Here is a 27,300-nt window from a genome sequence, read left to right on the forward strand (position 1 = left end):
CGTAACACACATAACAATTTCCCTTTTCTTACCGCTTAAGCGCCACATTCATTTTACTGCTTTAGGCTTTTAACATATTATTTTTAGAGACGTTTAACATAATAATAATTATAAATTGGAAACTTACCACTGCAATTTCACCTAAATTGCAATGTTAATTATTGTTTTTAAATATTTGCAAAAATTAAGTAAAGTCTACTACTCCACGAAACTTATTGCATTCCTGATACAAGTAACATTAAGGAAGCCGTGAAAAAATTAACAAGATTCCAGATGCGGATGTTATTACTGCAATATGTTATATAAATAATATTGTTAAAATATTAAAATGAAAAATAAATCATTACATAACCTTACCGTTTGTTTTAAGTTCGCATTTATAGACTGGGGGGAAAAAAAGACAGACGTATATCACGGCCTGCTAGAGTATAGTAAACACAGAAAACATTTTATAGCAACAATGTTGAAGAAAGATAATTTGGTTTTCCGAAGTTGCCGTCATTAAAGAGAAACCAACATGGAGATTTCATTGCAACTAATTAGAAATTCGTATTTCAGGTATGTAATAAACGATCTTCGCACAAAATAATGTACGATACACGAGCGGTATGTTTGTTTTCATGTTCTCGGAAATTAAAAAAGCTCAACTACGTTTCGCTTTTTCAATCTTTTCCTCGACCATGAAAACGTCAACATACCGCTCTTGTAACGTATATTACTATTATCTTTCTGTAGAATTATTTATAATATTGCACAAGCATTTCACAATTTGCATAAGTATAATTTTTTATTTGTGCGACAATTATTTATTTTCTAGCTTAAACCCTTTTTTTCGAACCGGGCCACCTGGTTTCGCGGCCAGACGCGCTAACCGTTACTCCACAGGTGTGGACGCTTAAATCCTGATTAGTTCCTTTAAAAATATGTTCCGATGGCCTGATCCCGTACATAAATATAAGCCCTTCAATCGGTGTCGCAGAAATCTGAACTGTACAATGCAAGTTAATCCGCTATTGTAGTTAAGCATAAGCATAGGCTCGAAATCCGCGCCGCGTTCCGAACGTCTGCAATACCGATACATTTCGCCAGCAGCTTCACACGTCACCAGCACCTGCCGCTTCGCCTCGCCTCGCAAGGTCAACCACCGTGTGCATACCCACAGTACAGACGTAAACATACGTACGTATATTGAGTTGGATACGTACTTCGTGGCTATAGGCCGTCCACAAAGATATTACCGCAAACATCTTAAATATTCAGCCGAGAATAAACCTTCGCAAGTCAATATATTATCGCAACTCACGGAGATTTCAACGATGGGTAAGTATACCTACTGCAATACGGACACATGTACAGCAGTCTGAGATGTCAGAGTTCTTTTTTAGTTCTAGTCATAATCTATACCAGGGATGCGATACCTACTAGTATTTCAGAGCGCGAGCTTTTTTAAGCTCTCTCCATAAGCGCGGAGCTTTTCTACCTGAGGCACAAGGGTGTACAGCACATACAGCTCGACCAAGTTAAGTCTGCGAGCCGAGAGGGGAAGTTGGAGGCAGTTCTGTAGTGAAAGGAGGCGGTAACGAGAGGAGACCAGTACAGTCTCATATGAAAGCAAAGTTTCCCTACTGCGCTTCAGTTCATAGAGCGGTAACAATTTAAGACGCTTTGAAATAGACTGTACTTCTACTTCTGCTTGACAGTGTTTGGCGTTCTGATTGGCAAGCGTGGGCATAGGAGAGAAAGTTGCACGAGGGGGGAGGCAGCGTAACTGTTCCCTTTATCTGAAGACAAGGACAACAAATGCGTGCGCTCCGTAGTGTATTTTAAACGATGTGCACACGTTGAAATCTGAGCGTCAAGTGACCTATGTGGCAACTGTGTTTTGCCTCTTCATTCCATCCCGATATCCCCACTCGCAGACTTGACTTGGACGAGCTGTACAACGTTGCAGACCATGACAGATCGCAAGCGAGATTACAATACAGATTTTAATGTAAGTAGAAGGTTCAGTTTTTATATAATGAACATGGCGGTGAAGTAAAGTGTTTAATAAGTAAAAAATAAAAACTATATTATTTGCAAAAAAATGTCAAACGTCAGTACGAAACACAACACAACACAGATATAGACATTATTCTGGAGAAGAGAGAAATATTGATTTCAGACAAGAAATAATGCTGAAAAATTAAGAAAATCCGCGTTTTTTTTGTTTTTATTATCGTAATTATATTTGAGACTGTTTGAAATGACTTAACCATATAATCATATAGGCCTATGGCCATACACGCAGTGCGTGAGTTGAGACGAAATTTTTGTTTTGTTTTTTTATGCTGTTTTCTCGACTTTAAAATGTTAAGCAGTTTACTGAATGAAAAGCTCCTTGCACAACAGTTAATGTTGTGGGATATGATGGTAGAGACCGGATGAATGTTGCTTAGGATAGGGACCAATGGCGAGTTTATTTATTTATTTATTTATTTATTATTATTTTGCTAATAATTGTAACATAAAATATAATATATACACAAAAACTTTAGCTCGCCCCTGAAAGAGTAGAACTCGTGCTCAGGGGCGGATTCCTGAATTGAAATTAAAAAGTATACAATACAATTTGTCTTATGTCTACTGTGCAATTATAGTATATAAATTTAAATTTACAATTTTTCAATTTTTATAAAATCCATACATAACTTTTTAAATTTAATACTAGAACTATTAGAATTGACAAGATTAGGATATTTAAATATAGATTTGTTATATATTCTTCAGCCTAAATTACTACTATGATTAAATACTGTAACAGTGTTGGATTTGGGTTCAAACAATCTTAAAGAATTCATACCTTTTGTTTCATAACTATGAGAATACAATTCAAAATTATTTCGATTTTTATGTATGAATTTTATTAATACAATATAATAAATTTGTCTTACGTTAAGTACATTAAAGTCTAGAAACAAATTTTGAGATGGAAAATCGATAGGTTTATGAAGACATATTTTAATTATTTTCTTCTGTAATAAATAAAGTGGGTTAAAATTAGATTTAAATGAGCTACCCCATCCTATAATTCCGTACATAATTACCAATTGAAATAAAGTTAAATATATTGTGCGTAATAAACTTATTGACAAGTAATTCCTCAATAAAACAAAATAATATAGTATTTTACGTAATTTATTACAAAGGTAATTAATGTGTTGGTTCCATTTTAAATGATTTGAGGGCGGCAATGAACCTCCGGGTTTCTTAAAGGCCATAAGTAATTAAACTCCCAAATGAGATGGATTATTCATGATGTAGGGAAGCGCGTTTATCTAACAGAAATTAATTATTACATACGCGATTAATTCCACCTTCCGTTACGAATTCACAATCACAAATAATACATAATGGACTATAAATAAATAAATAAATAAATAAATAAATAAATAAATAAATAAATAAATAAATAAATAAATAAATAAATAAATAAATAAATAAATAAATAATAAGAATAATAGTGGTCACAGAGATGAAATATTTTAGATTTCTAGCTGGCTACAAGATGATGGGTAAAGTCTTGGTTTTTCTGAATCGACGCATGCGACGTGCGATGTTTGAGGCTCGCCTCGCACAAATCCGGATAGCAGGAGAGATAGTGAGTGGTTTCTATAACTGCGAGATGCGAGGTCTGTGCACCTCGCAACTATAGAAGCCACTCACTATCTCTCCTGTAGTCCGAATCTGTGCGAGGCAGGCCTCGCAACTCGCACGTCGCATGCGTCGGTTCAGAAAAACCAGGCTTAAGGGAAACACAGGGACGAAAAGAGGAAGAAGAATGTAGCGAAAAATGATATGAACATCTGCAGGATGGACAGTAAAAGCATACCTTTGATAATTTTAAACTACATCCCTATATGAAGAAGTCAGGGGCGACCTTGGGAGAGATTGGGTCAGCTGCTTTGAGATTGGAGTTGGGATGGATCAAAGGTCCAGATCTCGATAGAAGGCGATGATGACATTGTTTTTAAACGACATATAATGTTTAGAAGATTCTGGAAAATATGAACTTGCATTACTAGTATATTATTTTAATGTACCGAAGTACATATGATATTTCCATGCAGATATTCAACGTCATCATACGATGAAAGAGTAATGGAACGGAGAAAAATTCTCTCCGGCACCGGGACTTCTCCGTTCCATTACTCTTTCATCGTATGATGACGCAGAATATCTGCATGGAAATATCATATGTACTTCGTGATTTAAGACGGCGCTTATTCCGTCGGATCCCGGCCAACTAGTCACTCATAACGAGTGCACCTCAGCACATGTGTGGACTTCAGACCTACGTTATCTATGACGTAGTGCAGAGGGCGGCCACTAGAGGGAACCCAAGAGTTGGAACTTAAACTGAGACGATTCTGTCCGACACCGGGATGTGTATCCGGTGTGGCTTAGTGGATAAAGCATCAGCAAGTAGAGCTGAAAACCCGGGTTCAAGTCCCGGTGCCGGAGAGAATTTTTCTCCGTTCCATTACTTTTTCATCGTATGACGACGCAGAATATCTGCATGGAAATATCATATGTACTTCGGTACATTGAAATAATATATATGATATGCGTAAATCACTTCGTGATTTAAGACGGCGCTTATTCCGTCGGATCCCGGCCAACTAGTCACTCATAACGAGTGCACCTCAGCACATGTGTGGACTTCAGACCTACGTTATCTATGACGTAGTGCAGAGGGCGGCCACTAGAGGGAACCCAAGAGTTGGAACTTAAACTGAGACGATTCTGTCCGACACCGGGATGGGTATCCGGTGTGGCTTAGTGGATAAAGCATCAGCAAGTAGAGCTGAAAACCCGGGTTCAAGTCCCGGTGCCGGAGAGAATTTTTCTCCGTTGCATTACTTTTTCATCGTATGATGACGCAGAATATCTGCATGGAAATATCATATGTACTTCGGTACATTGAAATAATATATATGATATGCGTAAATATCACTTCGTGATTTAAGACGGCGCTTATTCCGTCGGATCCCGGCCAACTAGTCACTCATAACTAGTGCACCTCAGCACATGTGTGGACTTCGGTCCTACGTTCATATACATCTATGACGTAGTGCAGAGGGCGGCCACTAGAGGGAACCTAAGAGTTGGAACTTAAACTGAGACGATTCTGTCCGACACCGGGATGGGTATCCGGTGTGGCTTAGTGGATAAAGCATCAGCACGTAGAGCTGAAAACCCGGGTTCAAGTCCCGGTGCCGGAGAGAATTTTTTTCCGTTCCATTACTCTTTCATTGCACTACTAGGTTCAACTTGCTTCTCACGATATACGTGTACCTCCATGCCCATTATTAACAGAAATGTACATGAAGTTGTCCGTCTTATAAATGTAATAAATAAATTGCACAATATAAGCCATACATTAAGATATTTGATCATTATTCATTGCTAGACACAAATAGTAGAAACCTGAAGTTCAAAGTCAAGTTCTTCCAAGGGAGACTAAAAACAGTTGAAATATAACGATGAGTCGGCACGATTCCAGAATATCAATGAAGGAAAGCGATACAGCTACATGTTTAAGTGGGGTAATAGTAGTTCTCGAACTTTTTGTGGAGCGTAAGGGAATAGTTACACAGAAACGAGCCTTTGGCAGGCTTTGCAATCGTGTATCGACTGTAAGAAGAAATTGTGTTCCATAACTACTGTCAGGTGCGTCAGATTATTCTAAATTTTAAAAGTATTCTTGGTAATGTCCACTTGGTAATGACCATAAATGGTACGTCCACTATTTTATGCCCTCTACTTGGGTTTCCACGAAGCGAGATCCGCTATAAAGTAATGCAAATAACAGAATGTACACAATTCCTTAAGTCCACAAAAGAATTGTTCGTAGGCTACTTCTGGGATGTCCATTTTCGGGTGAAGCCATTGCTAAGACAATTTATTTATAATACTGATGTACTGTACATAAGTATAAAAATACAATACTGCCTGAAATAAGTGGATAATTTCCTTTAAGTGTATTATACAAGGTGAGCCGCAAATTATGCCATTAATTTCAGGGCGATACTCTTTGAGATATTTCAAACAAAAAAGTTTAATAAAACTATGCTCCAATTTGCTTCCTTTTCGAGATAAAAAATGTATATGAAACATTTCACAGCGTGTTTTGGAGAAGTCATTGATTTAATTCCCAATATGCTCAGTCAATTTAAGAGGAAAATGTATTATAATAATAAATTATTGAAAGAATTTGAGTTTTTTCCTTCAAATGTACAAAACTGTGATCAGAACAAATGTAATATTGTAAAATTCCTTTGCAGAACAAAAGTTACATTTGTTTGCGTCAAATTTCTGAACATTTGAAGGGCAAAATTAAAATTCTTTCACTTATTATCATAATACACTTCTCTCTTAAATTGACTGAGCATATTTTTTTTCATTTCATTTATTATATTCCATAGATCTTACATGAGCAATGAAGCTTTAAGATGTGGAACAAGTCAAAATTTTACAATATTACAATTACAATTTTTACAAATTTTTACAGTTTTACAATTTTGTAATTTTCTACAATTTTTTACAATATTTTGGGGAGCTGTAGTGAGATGATGTATTTAAATCAATGGCTTTCCCAAAACACGCTATGAAATGTTTAATATAAAAGAATTTGTATCTCGAAAAGAAATAAAAAACGAGCAAAATTGTATTAAACTTTTTTGTTTGAAATATCTCAAAGAATAACCTCCTGAAATTAATGGCATTACTTACGATTCACACATATATATAAATATATATCTGAACTTCAAGACAATGCTAACACATTTAAAGAAATGATGGTGTGTTGGAAAGAGTGGATGAAGAAAGAATGATCAGGAGGAGGAAAAGGAATTAGTTGGGTCACTGACTGAGAAGAAATTGCCTACTGAAGGATGCACTGGAAGAAATGGTGAACGGGAGAAGAATTCGAGGCAGAAAAAGATATCAGATGATAGACGACATTAAGATATATGAATCATATACGGAGACAAAGAAGAAGACAGAAAATAGGAAAGATTGTAGAATGCTGGGTTTGCAGTGAAAGATATGTCCATGGGCAGAACACTATGAATGAATATATTTCCGTTTTGTATTAGAGTATATCAAATTGACACATAGGATGGGCAATTATTCCTCACAGGCAAGAGTCCAACATAAAATTCACAGTAGAAACTGATCTAGTTAAATTATGATTTAAATTGTCATGTGGAAAACTATTAATAAAAGACATAAGACAGTACCTACTCCATTACAGAAGTGTAACAAATTATTCTTGATGTTTTGGTCCCAAAGATAAATATCGCTTACTCGGCAAACCACTTACGGTCTTCATTTTGTAATGCCCTCGAGCAAAACAAGTTGTTAAAATATAAGTTGAGCAGGAAAAACACGTTGTGAGTGTTACATATATTTCTGCCTAAAAGTTAGCTATTATTCGAAAGAAAAATGTGCGTAAAACACGTTTCATCTGTTACCTTGAGATCACTGCATGCAATTTTAAAGTGCTATATAATTAAGGGATTAGTTGATCTAAATGTAAATTTGTAAGCAATTTTGTGAGATGGAACTTGTTGCAGTTTCATGCTCCACTACCATATCCCAAAAACTTGCTCCTGTAGTGAAATGTGGAGAAACTAATGTGGCCAATCTTGTTAGCAGATGCCTTGCAGGTGGCGCAATGAAGGTTACTCGATAATCACACTGCTGAATTGTAAATTCATGGTGATAACAGACGAAAACATTTGGTAATTTTTATAATAATGGGTGCAAGCATTGAAAAATATATTGAAATATGTATTGAAAGATTGATATGAAGCTGTTGGCCAATTTAATTGAAATTTCCTTCAGGCTTTAGGAATTAATGAAAGAGATCAATGCACAGTTGTAAGTCAATTGAAATTTTAATTGGACGGAATTACGCAATAAGAGACCAAGCGACAAAAATATTGTGGCATCAGTCTTGAATATTCTGGTCGCGTCGGGGAGTTGCGCGCGCATCTGGTGAGAAGGAAGGCGCAGGGAAACGGAAACACGAACCCCTGACGCTAGCCGCGGTACGGAGTGAGGGGGGAGAAAAAGCGACTCTGACTGGGCGGAAGTAAGGAAGCATCTGGAAACGGATTGTTGTGGAGATCCAGAAGCTTCGCGACGCAGAACATTCTAGATGTTCGTGGTAAATAAATAACACCGTGATTGCCGACGAGAGTTGGTTAATCTTCAGCCAGCTTTCAAGTCTTGTCTTGGACAGCGGCGACGTATCCGGAGGATCTGAGTACGATGTGGAGTGAACTTGAACAGTGAGCTAGAAAAACTAGCCAAGGCAAGCGAATTGTGAACTGAGAACTAACAGTTCTGTTCTGCACTTAGTGCTTTGTGAACATTGATTGAAATTAGGAGTACATTGTTGTTCTTCTCAATAATACACGTGTATTGTCATTGTAGTCGTCTGGAGTGCAATAACGACTATTGTGTTGCTGTGTGAGTGAAATACCCATTGTTGTAGGGTGAATTATTAAGAAAAAAAGTCACATTGTTGACAGGTGTGTGGTGGTAAAGCAGAATAAAACGTTACAATATGCCTTCGAGATATTCACCACTGAAGTAAATTTGGTTATTTATTATATATTTTATGCAAGAAATATTGTAACATTCATACTTTTACAAAAAAAAAAAAAAAAAAACAGCACAACCAATAATAAAAAAAACTAACCGATTAACAGACCAGCAGTTGAGTTAATACAACCAATTGTGCTAATTCTTTCAGAAAATATTAAATTCGTCTACACAGTTTTCTATCAAAAGTTCCAGAGTTCGATGAAGGGGAACAGAAATATTAATTCTACACTTTGCGATTTTATAAAATATTCTGTATTGAAAAGCAAAATTAATAAATTAATTTTAGTCAATAAACGAATTTTGCTTATAAATGGCAGCAGAGTTCAAATATGGCTTTCTTGATTTTTTGAGTTAAATAATCCACCAACAGCAGATTTGTGCAAATATCTCAACTTTTTTTAATTGTCGGTTGCTTTATTGTTGCGTAACTCCGTCCAGTTGCAAGTCAACTGAAAATTTTAATTGGACGGAGTTACTCAATAAGAGTCCAACCGACAAGAACATGCTTCGAGATATTCACCACTGAAGTAAATATGGTTGTTTATTAAATATTTTATGCGAGAAGTATTGTAACATTCATTTTGTTACAAAAAAATAGCACAAATAGTAATTAAAAAGGCTAACCGATTTTTAATATCAGACCAGCAGTTGAATTAATATTGCAAAGCAAAATAAATAAATAAATTTTATTCAATAAATGAATTTTGCTTATAAATGGCAGCAGGGTGCAGATATCGCATTCTTGAGTTTTTCTGAATTGAATAATCCAGCCAAAACAGATTATTGCAGATCTCTCTCTCTCTCTCTCTCTCTCTCTCTCTCTCTTTTTCAAAATATCAGTTGGTCTATTGTTTCATATCTACATCCAATTCTCGTTTAAAACGCAAGAATTATGTGTGTGTCCAATGCCTACCCACTTCACTTGCGTGATTCGGGTTCCGCATATTGCGGATAGATGGCAGAACTGTGATCCATTTTTCTAGTTGTACACCACTTCGGCGGGTCACACTGTACAAGATGTGTATCTGTAGAGAGTTATGTCGTGTACTAGAGTGAGTGTATGTATAAGTATTCGTGTAAGTGTAGTGTCTGGAATGAGTGATGATGATGATGATGAGGAAGGGAGAAGGGGAAACCCGTTGCCGGCACGTAGCCTACTCCTGTCGAATAGCACCAAGGGAGTCGCCAGGCTTAACGTTCCCATCCGACGGATGAATCACTATCAACAGTGACATATAGTAATATCATTTGTGAAAATTTTCATTTTAGGAACAAGTGAGTTATGTATGACTCTAATTGACTCAATTGGCTATAATTCCAGCAACTTCCTCAACGAAACATTTTCAGAATTGTTAACAAGTAAATTCAATATTTACTTGTTCAAGCTATAAAATAATACGTTGTTTAACAAGTAGATATAATTATTACAGATATTAAAATAGTAAATGCGAAACTCGTATATTGTAAAGTACAACAAAATATTAAATAAATAAAATTGTCTGACTTTTTGTTAGGCTCGGCAAACATAGCTATGATGTCGTGAAGGTAAAAAAAGTGCCGGAAGCTCCTTTTCAAAATTGAACACGAGTACAATGTAACATTTTGAAGCAGGGTGACCAGCTGCTCTTACAAAAAAACTGTGTGCACTCACGAGCAAAAAAGCAATGTTTTCATTGCCAGCATTGGGATGGTTTGATCTCGCATACTACTCGTGTGCAGCGAAGAGTGCTCTAGCACAAAGAGCACGAGTTGGCACCACTGATTTAAAGTATAAACTGACTTTTGAATGAGCTTATACTTAGAAAGAAATGACGGAATCATACGAGTTTTAAATAATGTGCACTTTAAACATTTTAAGGATCAATGTCGCAAATAATATACATATTTCTTCTATTTCTCACACCTCGCAGTCTACTCCTGAACATTCGTGCTCACAAAGTGGAAAATCATGTTTGTCACAACTACGATTATAAAATTATAAGTGCCTTTCTTGAAAGTTGGCACCGCCGTCTCACTGTTTGTCAACACACGATGACAGATGGATGGACTCGCCAGTCAAGTGTTACGCAATGGGCGGGCGGTACAATGCAGAGGAAGAGCCATCCATGGCCAATGTCAGATGCTTCTTGATGTTTCCTTGAAATGAGCACCTGGGAGAGAGAGAACATGTTTGCAAACTCTCTATTGAAGCGACAGCGATGTAAGCAGATGGGTAAACAGTCTCCTCGTGTAACAGGAGCCCGGGGGTACAAATATCGGCCGGAGCAATGGACCGTTCGAGCCTGCACAATGCAAAATACAAGCTTTGAAGAGAGATGGTTGGTTGAGTCCAATTCTGAGAACTCATATCATACTTTTCTTCAAGATGTTCACTTCGCATCTATCAGTAAGTTTTAGTCCTTAACGATACTAAATTCCACTTGCCTACTTGTATTATCTTTAAGTGACATTCACCAGAAACATTCTATTACCAGTGACCACCACATTTTTACAATCATTCCAATAATTATATGATTTTAGAAGTTCATGACATAAGTCTTATAAAGCACTGTAATACCATCGCAACTTTTTGAAATCCAATGTTAGTAGACTTCGGACTTTTAGGCACTTAAAAACTAACTTTTAGGCACCTGAAATCGGTCCTGAATTTCTCAAAATAAGCACTAAAAACTTACATTTAGGCACCTAAAAATACGAGGGAGAATCAAAAAGTAACCTTAATAATTGTTTTATTAATTGAATATGTACAATAAGACTACAAACACTTCATCACCTTTTAACATAGTCCCCAGTATGTTCACTGCAAGTGTTTCTACTATACTATATTGAAAAGAGTTGAAGTGTTTGTAGTCTTATTGTATACATTCAATTAATAAAAAAAATATTAAGGTTACTTTTTGACTTTTCCTCATACAATTTCAAGCAGCTCGAAATATTATTTTATGCAGTTAAAATGCAATTTCTATCCACACAAACTACAGTAACTATAAAAATGCAATTAATTAGTGAGTATTAAGCATTACGGTATACAGTGACAAAAAACAGTGAATAAATACTGCGGTTAGGCTCTTTATTTTTGTTAAGTCTTAAATTATGAATACCGGTACGTAATTTTTAATGAATTCATCGGCCTCAGTAAAAAGCTGAATCTTTAAGTGAGTTATTTATAAAAATGATAAGAAACATTTCAAATGCTGCTGTACGACGAAGCAATACATAATCTGAAGATGTTGATTTTTCTCCATTTACTGAATATGAGACAGAGATTCAGAAGTAATTTACTTCAAGTTTCTCTGATTTTTATTGAACTATAACCTAGATTTATTCTGTTTAACAACCTTATGGAAGCATAGCCGACTATTAGCGACCCAGAACTGCATTTTCTACCATTAAATTGTTAAAAACTAAGAAATTTACCGCAAGATTTATTCAAATAGTCACTGCGGCTTACCACTACACAAGTCGAATGAATATTGATTCTATAGCAAACCAACACACAGTCCAGTTTTATCATTAAGTGTACCGGTATCTAATTGTTATATCTGTATTCTTTGAATCTGTAAAATGTAAGTCAAAATAAGGAAATGTTGACAATATTAGGCTGAGATTTAATAGTAATGTAGGTGACGTGTAATTATCTAAGCTGTGTCATGTAACTAACTAAGTTGATATGTTATTAAGGTGACTTGTAATTGACAGTTGGATTTAATAGAAATGCTTGTATGTTAGATTTACTTTCGCTTAGGTATGGTTATAGCAGGCGTTGTTTATAGCATTTAGTCTTAATTTATAGTCCTAGGTTTATTGAATTTATTTATTTATAGTCAGAAATAATTTTACGTTTATTATATCTATGTTACTTTATTGCTATAATTATTGTAATGTTATTGTACAGAGCATATCAAAAGTCCGGTAACACTTTCAATATTTTATTACACAAAAACTACCAAGGGTGATAGCACTTTCAAACACACGTCGGTTTAAAGTCAAACTCTCAAAGTTCGTTTTACACCTTACAGAGATTCAATGTGTGAACCAGGAGTGACTCGGCAGATGTCCAAACGATAATAAAACTCTTCCCATACCCTTTTCAACATATCCTCTGTGACCGTGGCAGCAGCTTCTCGAATTCTGGTTTTTAGTTCCTCTAAATCACGTGGCAAAGGCGGTACAAACACATGGTCCTTTAGTTACCCCCATAGAAAAAAGTCACATGCATCATATCGGGTGACCTTGGTGGCCATGTCATGAAACATCTGTCCTTTACTCCAGCACGTTCTATCCAACGATCAGACATCTCCGTATTCAGGTAAGCACGAACTGCATTGTGGAAATGTGGCGGAGCCCCATCTTGCTGAAAGATGAAATCGTCATCGAGATCTTGTCTAAGTTGAGGCACCAACCATTGCTCCAACATGTCCAGATATGAATGTCCAGTCACAGTAGCCTCGATGAAGAAGAAAGGTCCGTACAGTTTTCGTTGAGACAACGCGCAGAAAACATTCACCTTTGGTGAATCACGCTCATGTTCAATGATTCTGTGAGGTTTCTGTGTACCCCAAACACGACAGTTGTGCTTGTTAATTTTCCCACTCGTATGGAATGTCGCTTCGTCGCTGAAAATTAAGCGGCTGAATAACTTTGAGAGTTTGACTTTAAACTGACGTGTGTTTGAAAGTGCTATCATTAGTATTTTTTGTGTAATAAAGTATTGAAAGTGTTACCGGACTTTTGATATGCCCATATTATACAGGGTGAGTCATGAGGATTTACCGTTCCTTACGGAGATTATTTCCGAGACATTCTGAGCAAAAAATGTCATATAAACATTTGTCCTAATCTCAATATTTTCAGAGTTACATTAATTTGAAATTATTAGTAAAATATGTTATTTCTTTAGTTTTAAGGGTAAAAGAATTTTAGAAATAGAGAATGAACTATTTAGAAGTAACATTTCTTTAAATGGTTAGTATTCTAAAGCTAAAAATGTGTTGTTAATTGCTTTGTACAGATTTTGTTTTTCAATTATTAATAAAAAATTACAACATTCTTACGCACTTATCACAACAATTATTACAAATCATACGACTTTAGGAACTTGATTCTTTACAGTTTAATTATCTATCGTAATGTACAGTCTTGAAGAATTTACAAGAGTGGCGTGCTTTGTAACAATTGTGTGATAAATGCGTAAGAAAATGTAATTTTGAAGTTAAAAATCGAAAAATGGAATTCACAACAAATTTTTAGCTTCAGAATACTGGCTAATAAAAGAAATGATATTCCTGAATAGTTCATTCTCTATTTTTAATATTCTTTTACCCTTAAAACTAAAGAATGATGGTATTTTACAAACAACATCAAATTAATGTAACTCTGAAAATATTGAGATTAGGACACATGTTTATATGACTTTGTTTTGCTCAGAATGTCTTCAAAAATAAACTCCGTAAGTGACGGTAAATCCTCTTGAATCACCCTGTATATTATATCACTGCCACCGGGTGTATAACTAATTGCAGTGTTCACGCACGTACGCGCACACACATAGTTGATGTGTCATATTTCTCTCCATTTTTTAATAATTATAACAATTTAATATTATATCATTGGGGCTCTTGAATTATTTTTTAAAGTATCATAAACCAAAAAGTCAGACCACAAATCTAAACAAAATGGAAATATTAGCTCAATTTAAAGGCTTCTAATTGCCATGCACTACACATATCTTTCTTATGACTTATTGCCAGTTTCGTGTTTGTCAAATTTTGTGCTGTGAATCATAGAAACATTTTTTGTTTCGTTGCTAATTACACGATGCTCATGTCACACATGAATGCAAATTCGTTTTACACCATTTCATGTCTATGCCACCGCCCAATTTGCATTTTACGCGCATTTTCGCTGAGTTCAGCGACTTGTAGAGGTGTACGAGAACAAACACAATGTCAGTAAAAAAAATAAAAAAAACTCTTTTCTGAAAAGAAATGAGAGGTGTCCTTTTAAATCACCAAATTTAACACAAATACTACTAACAGAACCGTGATTTCAAGTCCAGTGGTGTCAAAGAAATTTTATATGATAGACCTAGTATTCTTGATCATTTCTTTCCGTTCCCAATTTCGTTCTCCCAAAACTGTCCCAATAATAAGTTAATACTGCAGTTGAAAAGAGGTTAGTCGACGTAATTATCTGAACCAGCTTAATTCCTTCTCTTATCTATGTTGGCTTAACAGAGAATGCTACAATCTTATATACAAAAAGACTTTTCATTTCCATTTGCCTGCACGTCGCTTCTACCCGTCACCTCTTTCTGGTAACATTCTACCGACTGAACCACTACGCCTCATTACCAACCAGCCCAAGCGAGATTCGAACTCACGTCTCGGAGCACAAGTCTCGTTCGTTATCCCTGAGCTTCGTCGGTAGCGATTCTGTATATAAATAGAAGGACAATCTCACCAACGACATACTCGGCAATAACGAGCTATTCACACAACACGCGGTCACATACGTAGAAACGATTCAATACGCATTACTAGGGCTAGGATTTTGATGAAATTGCATCTTTTTTCTAGTAAGCCAGAAACATAGCTCTTTTAGTATTTATATGTTATGTGATATACTGAGTGTTTTAAGACATATTTGTTAGGGCATTTTTTTTTTGCATTTTTTGGCTGTTTCAACTCATAAGAGCATCTTTTGTTTTATTCGGTCTTTTTGTAGGCATTTTCATTTAATTTTGGCCATAAAGTTAATACTGATTGTGTATATGTATTCAATCTCTCTTTTTTACTTTATTATGTTTATTATTATTATTTTTAAGTTAATATTTGTATACCGGTATGTATTTTTCTCTATGTCATTTGATCCTGGTTGAGTGGAAGAGAAGGCCTGATGGCCTTAACTCTGCCAGGGAAAATAAAACTATTATTATTATTATTATTATTATTATTATTATTATTATTATTATTATAAATCCCCAATATTAATGTAAAATAATATTTATTTCCTTCGATATTTTGTTTACACATTTTGTCCATTAATACCCACTATTTTGTATAATATTCGTATTTTAATCGTGTTTCTACACAAATATTGCCATTTTAACGTAGTACACCCCATGTAATGGATTAGTCCAACCACCTCTTCAATATAGACTCCTCTATACCTTCTAATTCCGGATAAGAGTGGCCTTGTGGTAGACTACCTGGAAACTAAAGTAAATCCTTGGCGCTATAGCCCATGAAGGGCCAAGACCGACCGACCAACCGACTGTTGAGCTCACGTCCACATGCCGAAGCAGAGGTGAGCGATCATACATGGAAACTACATCAGGTAAAATAATTAATTAAAGTGTACTACTTAGAAAAAATTATGTAAAATTCAATTTAATTACTTATCTAAATATTAATTAGTACAAAACCTCTTTTCCTACTAAGCCAATTATGTAAGATCAATTTTTAGAGCATTTTTGAAATATTTTTAGGTCATAAATGCATTGTTTTTAGGACATTTTTTCATGATTTATAGGTCATCAAAATCCTAGCTCTACGCATTACCTTCTAATGGGATGGACAAATTGTTGTACTTTCTGCAAAAAGCATATCCAACACTAAACTTGCCGGTAGGAACTTAAGTAGACACTCCACTGAAATGACAACTTTTTTTCCTACTAATTTTTTACACCAAATTTTGAGAGCATGTTTACTATGTAAACGACTAACAAAATACCTACAAATTTTGAATTCCAAATGTTTTTGGCTTTTGATTTTTATTTCTTTTTCTATTTTTGTTTTTAGAAATATTTTCAAGCCCCAAGTTTTTAGTAGAAGATCTCAATTTTTAAGCTTCCTTTTTTCGGTTACATTCACCAAGACATATATTTCTTTGTATTCATTTTATGAAATATCTCATTTATTCACTTTCAACTTCCTTAAATTTTTAAATGTTATTTGTTCTATAATTCATAAAAAAATACATAAATAAAGTAAACTAACAGTATTTCGAACAAAATAAATGCACACAAACATGCAATTACGTCATAAATACTGGCAGTAAAAATTTCATCCGGATTGATTAATATATGGCACAAAAAAGTTGGTGTTGAATCAAGAAAAACAAACTTATGGAAAATGGATTTGAAAGTAAAATGAATGTTTATGTAACACACACCTATCAAGATTCTCCTCCGCTACATTCACCTAATAACTTCAGGGAGCCAACATTAGAACAAAAGATTACTAGATTTATAATCAGAAATTTGTAAAAAAGAATTCTTTGATAAAAAAAATAATTTTGACAGCCCTTTAAATGCCACGCCTCTTACAGCCTTAATTAAAATAAACATATTTATAATCAGAATTTAACTAAATCCATTTGGGGTATGAAAATATACATTCTACAGAAGTGAAATAGCCTATAAAATGTTATGGAAAAATTTCATGATTTTCAGTGGAGTTTCCCCTTGAAATAACCGCAGCGACTATATTTTTTGTTGCGTATCGGTTAAAAATCCTCAAAACCCTGAAGGCAGAAAGAATCATAGAGACAAATCTCGTATATAAATGAAGAAAAAGAGACGAAGCGCTGTAGCAATCAACAACGCGTCTTCAAATGTCTGTCATTCCCTTCAAATGGAGGGGAAAAACTTCAAGGACATGACAAATCACTTACCGTTTTGTTCGAACGTGTCGGAAATATTTACGAAACCGCTTTTAAGTTACTTAAAAGACCCCGTTGTTTTACAAACAATTTAATAGCAATATTTGAATACACATTTTATTAAATTTATATGGCGGCGGAGTTTGTTATGCAAATATCTTGAATGTATTATAAGACGGGATCATGTTGTGTAATATTCTAGGCGTAAATTGATATTATGCAGTCGCCAAAATAAAAGAAGAGTCGCGGCATAAATATACCACCCACAACGAAGAGCCTTGGATAAAGCTTCACGTACAACAGTGCTCTGAGCCTGTAATATCAACGTTGAGAATGCAGCTTGCATTTTCACATTATGCACATTAGCTATAAAATATGAATCGAACTAAGTGCGAAATAAATTTATATTCATACTGCGACTCACACCTTGTGTGGCACATGTAGGTGCGAGTTAAGGAATACCGTGAAACGTATGATAATTTTATTTGTCTTCTTACATTTAAATTTAGGTTACATAAAATATATAAATGCAGGCATACAAGTGACACGGAATCTTAAGATTTGAACTCTAAAGTTTCCTTATTCATGTGTTCTATTTTTTGTTGAATAATATTAAATACAATGTACGTTGTATAAGGTTTATATTAAAATAGCATGCATGCAGTCCTATAAATAATCATACAGAGATACTAATTTTTTCATTACTACAGATAGATATTTATTTGTCATCAACTTTTATATCAGTTATGGTGTACCACAACTAGGATTTGAATTTGATATTTCTTTTCATTTCTGAGATCATCCATATTAGTTGGTAATGGCGGCACAAAAATAGTCTTTGACGTAACCCCACAAAAACAAGTCTCACGGTATAATGTCTGGGGACCTTGGGGGCCAAGAGTGTTGTGCTACGTCTTCGAGCCCTGTGCAACCTATCCGACATTGAATACTTGTAACATTTTCCTCTGTAGTGCGTGATCGGCCTAGGCTATTCCCCTTACATAAACAACCTGTTTCCAAGGGTTGTCGGTAGCAACAAAATCCCAAAACGCTGTCTAAACGCACGCTGCACCGCAATTACGAAGTTGGCCTTACTGAATTTCAGAACAATAAAAGATTCTGTTGCGGAGTCGCCATTTTGTACTTTTAGAGATTTTTCTTTTACTCTATCCATGGAGTAAGCTGTTAAAATCTCTGCAGTTATATGACTTCTACCTTTTGAATCTCCGAATGTTCTACCTTCTGGATCTCCGAATACTCTAACGTCTGGATCTCGCAATGCTCTACTTTATGTATCTCGGAATGCTCTACCTTCTGGATCTCGAAATGCTCTACCTTCTGGATCTCCGAATGCTCTCCCTTCTGGATCTCGTAATGCTCTACCTTCTGGATCTCGGAATGCTCTACCTTCTGGATCTCGAAATGCTCTACCTTCTGGATCTCGAAATGCTCTACCTTCTGGATCTCGAAATGCTCTACCTTCTGGATCTCGAAATGCTCTACCTTCTGGATCTCCGAATGCTCTCCCTTCTGGATCTCGTAATGCTCTACCTTCTGGATCTCGGAATGCTCTACCTTCTGGATCTCGAAATGCTCTACCTTCTGGATCTCGAAATGCTCTACCTTCTGGATCTCTGAATGCTCTACCTTCTGGATCTCTGAATGCTCTCCCTTCTGGCTCTCGAAATGCTCTACCTTCTGGATCTCTGAATGCTCTACCTTCTGGATCTCGAAATGCTCTACCTTCTGGATCTCCAATTGCTCTACCTTCTGGATCTCGAAATGCTCTACCTTCTGGATCTCGGAATGCTCTACATTCTGAATCTCGAAATGCTCTACCTTCTGGATCTCGGAATACTCTTCTTTATGGATCTCCGAATGCTCTGCCTTCTGGATCTCCGAATGCTCTGCCTTCCGGATCTCCGAATGCTCTAATTGCAAAGTCATTGATTGACACGAGGGAAACATTTAAGCAAAGGTCCATTCAAACAATGAACAATTAATCTCTTTTAAACCTAAGCTGTTTTTTGGTAAAATTCGAGCTGTTTGTTGTCATTATTGTTGTTGTTGTTGGTAGTGGTGGTGGTGGTTGTGGTGGTTATTATGTGGATATATTTTTGTTTTTAATTTGATTCAGCATCGTTTGACTACAATCTTCGGCTTCCCTATTTGCAAGTACAGTTGCTTTGAATAATGTTATTTATGGACTGTTGTTTGAAGGAAGCACTACACACCTAAATGAAGTGTGTAAACTTAATTCACGGCTAGTGATGGATACACTAACGCGTTTCGTGACTCTGGCTAAGTGGCTACAAGGTTCTTTCAAAATAAAAAGAAGTCTTTACTGCTAGCTACATTATCGGAAAGGTGATATTTTCAGTAGCAATTAGATGCTGCTCTTGAGTATACGAATGTTTGTTTAAGCGTTCTGTTTTGTAAACATCAGAACTTTTCGCGTCTAATTAAACATTATAACAAGTCCGTTGTACGCGAAAGAAGTTCAAGTTGTGCTATTAGAGCGGCAACCATTGTTTTTGTGAGGTGAAAGGTGAGAGAGTCACAAGCGAAAAATCCGATGTCACAAAATAAATACGATTGAATTGTTTTGTAAGCAGAGAATTGTCTCTACTTTCAATGACATCACGCACGATATAAGAGAAGCTAGCAGTGAACCAGGTAGAGTAATTTAATCTTTTTCAACTCACGACACAGCAGAGCATACGTTTTTCCAGAACACACTTCACTGTCAAAACAAGTACTAAAAACTTGTTTTACTTTAAGTTCTATTTATAAACATCACTGGACCAAATCGTTCTCATGAAATTGTAAGTAAAGACAAAACGAAATTTCAGATCTGTCCCGTTCACACGGTAAGAGTACAATCGGACCGAGTTACTTCGACGGTCACTCGGACGCTACTCGTATCGTCACAACAGATATCCTAATAAGAGTGCACTGGAACACCGACAACCCACACGAGTTGACTAGAACCGTACTCAACTTTTGCGAGTATGCTCGAATACGAGTGAAAATTAAAAATGGCAACGGATAGCGTAGCGTTAAAAGATCTTGCTCAAGATAATGGACAGGTACATTTAGCCAAGCTGTATGAAACAGAAGTGATATGGAGCTTAAGGGATTACGTACATCTTACAGCAATAAAATTTTTGGAAATATTAATAGTTATTTATGGTACTTGTGAGGTAAGTGCATCTTTATTGCGCGAGTAGAAAGATTTAAGAACGAGGCGTCAGCCGAGTGCTTAAATTACACGAGCGAATAAAGATCACGCTCATACGTACTATACGTAATTTTATCCATGTCCATAACGAAAAACTCTGTTTTATAAAAGAAAATATGTTGAAAATAAGTCCTCATATAATCACATATCATGAATGGATTTTAGAATCGATATGATAACTAGGTAGGTTATGATGTAGGAGGCCATGATTAGTGAAGAATGGTATCTAAGGCGTTGGTTAAATAATAACAAATTATAATTAATTATATAATTTGAATATATATTTTTTCATTTTAAACATGTATTTTCGTCTTTTTGAAGTTTCAGGTATTATTTAGAAGTGTTCACGGGACTAATGTGATTAAAATAATTTCACATTTTACTTCTATAAACTGAAGAGGAATATTAAAACATAATTTATCATCGTGTCTGTTTAGCTCAGTTGACTAACGCGTGTTGTTTTAAAAGTTGTTTTAAAAGTTTTCAAATCCTAAAAATCCAACTTCGCAGGTTTAAGTCTCCTCGCATCCCAAAAGGTAAATTATTACGATATTAAAAAAAAATACATATTAGATATGGATGCAATGCACAAATTACGATGTAGTAGATAGAGAAAAGAGAAGGAGATTGAGTGTATGTATATTTAAGAAAATGGTAATAAAGAAGTAGAGGTAGTGACATATCTTGGATCAATAATCACAAATATAGGTACATGTGAGAGAGACATTCAAAATAAAATTGCTTTGGCAAAAAATGCTACCAAGACTTTGCATGGAATAATCTGGAATAAAAATATTACAAAAGAAACTAAAATTAAAATCTACAAGAGTATAATACAGAATATTTTATCATATGGAAGTGAAACTTGGTCCATGACAGAACTACAAAAAAACAAAATTAGAACAGTTGAATTCAACTATCTTAGGAGGTCTTCAAAAAACAAGATAGGATAAAATTAGAAATGAACTCCTTTGGAAAAAAATGAACGTCACCACATCTGTTGTTAAGAGAATAGAAAATCAAACTCCGAAATGGTATGGACATGTACAAAGAATGGGCAACGAAGATGGCCAAAAAATATATATCAATGGTCACCCGCAGGAAAAAATAAACGTGGTAGACAAAATTGAAGTGGAAAACCCATGTCAGAGCAATAATGGACGGCAGGAATTTGGAAGAAGGAGATTGGAACGATAGATATATATGGAAACTGAAGACGGCGAACCTATAAGTGGGAAAAAACCGAAGAAGAAGAAAAATAGTAATAGTTGAATGGAAAGGTATACGTATGTACCTGGGTACTAGGAAAATACTAATGAACTGTGAGATAAAGTTCAAACTGTGAGGTAAAGTCTTTATCTCACTAGTGGAATAAAGTAATGTTGAATAAAAGCCTACTTTACAAACGCAAAAGTATTTAGTAGAGGCATGTTTTTCGTTATGGTCATGGATAAATATATTTTTTTCCTCCATTACTGTATCTTGTACAATAATGAAAATTGGTGTGTGTAAAACACTGTCTTTCTGCTATATGAAAAAAAAATTTACAATTAAAAATATATATATATATATATATATATATATATATATATATATATATATATATATATATATTCTTACAAATTCAAAATGGTAGCAGTTCACTGTGCAATGATGAAGCGTTTCCCTCATAATTCATAAACTTGTTAACTTTTCACGTTCTATCTCTTTTATTTTATTACCGAAACTCATGTTTACAATATCATGCTCTTTCAACTACATTCCTTAATAAATAATATATTTTTGATTTTGTGTTAGAAGAAAGTATTGATACTTGACCATTTTTTAAACGAATTTATTTTTTTATCAGACAATCTATGAAAGGAAGAGAAGTGATATTGCATCATATTATATTTCGACCAACCGTTCAGTCCATCCCCTTCATTATCACGTATAATAGAGGTTCTACAGTATTTGTTTCTCTTCATTTCATCGTAATGTCCATGTTTCTGCCCCCATACAATATCACACTCCACAAAAAGGCACTTCACTAGTCTCTTCCTTAGTTCTTTTCCAGATATGTCATCGAAACAAAATACTGTCAACCCCTTGAATAACGGATGATAGCAACAATACCGGCGTGACAGAAGCGCCGACGTCTGAACTACATTTCTGACAGTAAAGGCGACCCTATTCAGCTCGTTAAATTATATAACATCGTATTTCTCGGTTGAGTGCACTTCTCTTTGATAGCGCTCGATATTACGATGAATACCGAGAACAGAGATTACTTGGAACAAGCACAAACAGTACACACTCTTCTTCATTACTCAGAAAAGATGTAGAGCTGAATTACTGTACAGATTCTGCGGAAGACTCTCGTTACCAGAAATGTAGTTGATGTACTGTAGATCTGAGATTGCTGCGTCCACCTGCCTGTACGAAGCCCGGAGCTAGACTTCTCAGTGAATACATTCCAGGTTCCCTCATCCAGCCTGGGATAGGCTAATGCTACGTTTCGTAAACACAGAGTTTTATCTTGGCGTCATTAGCTAGCGCAACGAGTTTAGTGAAGTGGAGATAATCGCTACAGAAATATACTTAGTGTACACTCAGAGATGTCGTATGAGTTTTCCCTATGAAAATATTCCGCATCGATGCATCCAATTATTTTATCTTAACTAGGCCAACGACCGGCTGCAGCCATCAATTGGCCAATTACAGTAATAAATGTAGATAATCGTGTTCATGAACTTTAACCATAATTATGAGATGTGCGGACAATGCCGGGATGTCATAAATCTAAACTTTTGGCATTGCTCTTTGTTTATATTCTGATACGACTGAAGTTTATGACATTGCATGTTACAGTATTTTGTTTGTAAGTTTCATATATCTTTTGTAAGAGTTAGCCTCTGCCCTATTCGGGCATTTAAATCCACCCTAAACATTAATCTCCTGAAAGCACTAATAAAATATATCCAAAGAATTTTTCTCCGATAATAGGTATCTGTCCACACCTGTGGAGTAACGGTTAGCGCGTCTGGCCAGGAAACCAGGTGGCCCGGGTTCGATTCCCGGTCGGGGCAAGTTACCTGGTTGAGGTTTTTCCGGGGTTTTCACTCAACCCAATAAGAGCAAATGCTGGGTAACTTTCGGTGATTGACTCCGGACTCACTTCATCGGCATTATCACCTTCATCTCATTTAGACGCTAAATAACCTAAGCTGTTGATGAAGCGTCGTAAAATAATCTACTAAAATAACACAAATACATATTGACTACATACAGGATGATTAATGAGGATTTACCGTCCTTTACCGAGCTTATTTCTGAAGACATTTTGAACAAAAAGGTCATATAAACATAGTTCCCATTCGCAATATTTTCAGAGTTACACTAATTTGAAGTTGTCTGTAATAGTAATATGCGTTACAAGAGCGGTATGTTGAAGTTTTCAAGTTCGAGGAAAAGTTTGAAAAAGCGAAACGTAGTTGAGCTTTTTTAATTTCCGAGAATTGAAAGAAAACATACCGCTCGTGTATCGTACATTATTTTGTGCGAAGATCGTTTATTACATACCTGAAAGAGAAATTTCTAATTAGTTTCAATGAAATCTCCATCTTTGTTTCTGTTCAATGACGGCAAATTTGGAAAACAAAAATATTTATCTTCAACATTGTTGCTTTAAAATGTTTTCTGTGTTTACTATACTTCAGCAGGCCGTGATATACGTCTGTATTTTTTTCCCCCCAGTCTATAAATGCGAACTTAAAACAAACGGTAAGGTTATGTAATGATTTAGAGTTTACTTAATTTTTGCAAATATTTAAAAACAATAATTAACAGTGCAATTTAGGTGAAATTGCAGTGGTAAGTTTCCAATTTATAATTATTAGGCTATTATATTGAACGTCTCTAAAAATAATATGTTAAAAGCCTAAAGCAGAAAAAATCAATATGTCACTTAAGCGGTAAAAGGAGGGAAATTGTTATGTGTGTTAGGTTGGGAACACTGAATGTGGAATTTTAGACCTATCGCGGATTGGTTTTGTGCGGAAACCAAGCAAATACGCACAATCTCGCACAAAATATGTTTTTTCTCTAGTATGAAGGTAAAAGAATAATACAAATAGAAAATGAAGTATCATTTCTTTAATTGGCAAGTATTATGAAGCTAAAAATGTGCTGTGAACTCCTTAGTTGCTTCGTACAGACATCTTTTTCTATTTTTAACTAGAAAATTACATTATTCTTACGCACTTATCACAACAATTATTACAAATCACACCACTTCCACCGACTTGATTATTTGCAGTTTAATTTTGCATCCTAATTTACAGTCTTGGAGAGTTTACGACACATTTTAAAAAAATATCCCCGTCCGCTTGAGTACACTTGGCCGCACGCTTGTGAACGGCACTCGTCGCTCTACGTAACTGCATACGGCTATCTTTGACTTCCGTAGTGCTCGCGCTGGCTGCTGACTGCACGCTGACCAAGATCACGCGTTCACAGCAATGCGTTCCAATAACGAAACGTAACTCTGTAAATATTGACAACAGGACCTATGTTTATATGACATTTTTTGCTCAGAATATCTTCGGAAATAAGCTCCGTAAAGGACGGTAAATCCTCGTGAATCACCCTGTATAGTCTTCATTATTCAATGAGGACGGCGAGGTCTCAATAAAATATATATATATATATATATATATATATATATATATAGGGGATAATAGTCCACACCTGTGGAGTAACGGTCAGCGCGTCTGGCCGCGAAACCAGGTGGCCAGGGTTCGATTCCCGATCGGGACAAGTTACCTGGTTGAGGTTTTTTCCGGGGTTTTCCCTCAACCCAATATGAGCAAATGCTGGGTAACTTTCGGTGTTGGACCCCGGACTCATTTCACCGGCATTATCACCTTCATCTCATTCAGACGCTAAATAACCTAAGATGTTGATACAGCGTCGTAAAGTAACCTACTAATTCATTTATAGGGGATAAAATAATTGTAATCGATTGAAAATGATAATTTTATTTTACAACATAGCCATATGTTTAAGCTTTAATTTGATACCTAAATGAAGACTTTTGTCCCATTTTGGAAGTCTACTTTTTGTCCGTCGGAAGGATAATAAAGTAGAAGTAGAAGAAATGAGCTTCCAGATGAGACAAAAACATTATATCCAACATTTTTAACAAATCTGACATTTCTAGAGTCGAAATAGGCCTACCTTAAGGTCATCTTGTTTTATGTTAATTTCAACAAAAAAAAAACTGCTTTCATAATGCAGGGACTAATAAAATATATAAACAATAAAATTGTTATCTTAGTAACCATAACCATAGTGCTTGTGTAGAAAACAAATGAAATACAGTATTACATAAAAGAATTGTACTCTTTAAGGTGGTATTAAAAAACTGAAGGGTGTCATTCAAAAACGTTCTCGTTGAAGTCATAACTCGCACAACAAAAGTTCAAATTCTTTACGGTGCATGCTTTGTGATCGTAATTTGTTTCCCGCATAGACAGTCAACTAAAAATGGCGGCTCCGTTCAAACGTTTCGGCAAAGCTAACATTAGTGAAAAAGAATTTTAGTAAGTCAATTAATATTTTATTGTATTAGAGTACTTTAATTCTTCTAATCTTTATATACTTTTCTTCTAATCGTGTAATAGTCAATTAAATCCCACTCGAATTTTGATTTTCTTTAGATAAATTATGATTGAAGTGGAATGCAACTGTTTTAAAAAGATGAAACTGAATCAACAAAGCCTTCTTGACTAGAAATCGTCCATAGAGTTCAATGAAGATTGTATAGTTGGCAATTAACAATAGTTTCTTGTGATTGTTCACATTTAAATACATTTATTTTAACATTATTTCCGTTCTCATTCTCATTGTCGTTTCTGTTCCCGGTTTATTGTGAACCAACTTTTGCATGATTAACATTACTGGTCTATACTTATTTTCAATTAACTGAAATATTTTTCTAATGACAGAAAGAGTGCTTTTTGTCTCAGTGTAATGCTAGAGTCTATAGTCATGCTGAACGACAAAGTAAGAGAAATGAACGTACCTACAGTTTTATGTAACTTACAGGTATGCTCTAGGGAAGTTTCTGGAATTGCCTTAAATTCCACGGTGTACTTGCCCCTCATTCCTTCATTTTATGAGTCATATAACTCAAAAACATAAACCGGAAACAGACGTGCTTCAATGGAATTCACAATTGATCCGTGACACATGATTTCGAAAGCCATGTTTCACTGCAGTACGCTTTAATGCGCATTTCTTTTCAGCGCTCGAATTCAAGGAAACAATCATTGCCTGCACATGATGAAGTTAAGTGATCGTTTAAATTTTAGTGAGGAATGTAAAATGACGCCTAAGTTATTTGGTTTTATTCTTTCAGTGACATAATTTGAGGCAATGAACTTCAGAATTAAAATTACTAAGAAATGGTACTTTTTTAGTGACGAACTGCTGATTGGTCACCTTGATCCTAGGTCTGCTGTGGAAGTAATGCACCCGAACTGTGGATCACTTTACTGTCTTAGCTGTAGTCCCAGAAGCACCACGTGGAGATGAATACCCTATACATTGCACCCAGGATAATAACGATATTGAAAAAGGATAAAATTATTACATCACTCGCCAAAATTCTATCCGAGACATTGCTTTTGTTTACATGAATTCCTTTCGGACTCTTCTTGACTTAAACTCGAGCCTTTCACAAGAAAAACCATGTT

General features: G+C 35.3%; 1 protein-coding gene across 1 annotated transcript in view; it reads right to left on the bottom strand.

The window, feature by feature from the left end:
- Positions 1-27,300, bottom strand: part of cv-2 (crossveinless 2) — a 466,713-nt gene that overhangs the window by 207,302 nt on the left and 232,111 nt on the right. The window lies entirely within an intron of this gene.

This window comes from Periplaneta americana, chromosome 17 (genome assembly GCF_040183065.1).
Source record: "Periplaneta americana isolate PAMFEO1 chromosome 17, P.americana_PAMFEO1_priV1, whole genome shotgun sequence".
NCBI classification, from domain to species: Eukaryota; Metazoa; Arthropoda; class Insecta; order Blattodea; family Blattidae; genus Periplaneta; species Periplaneta americana.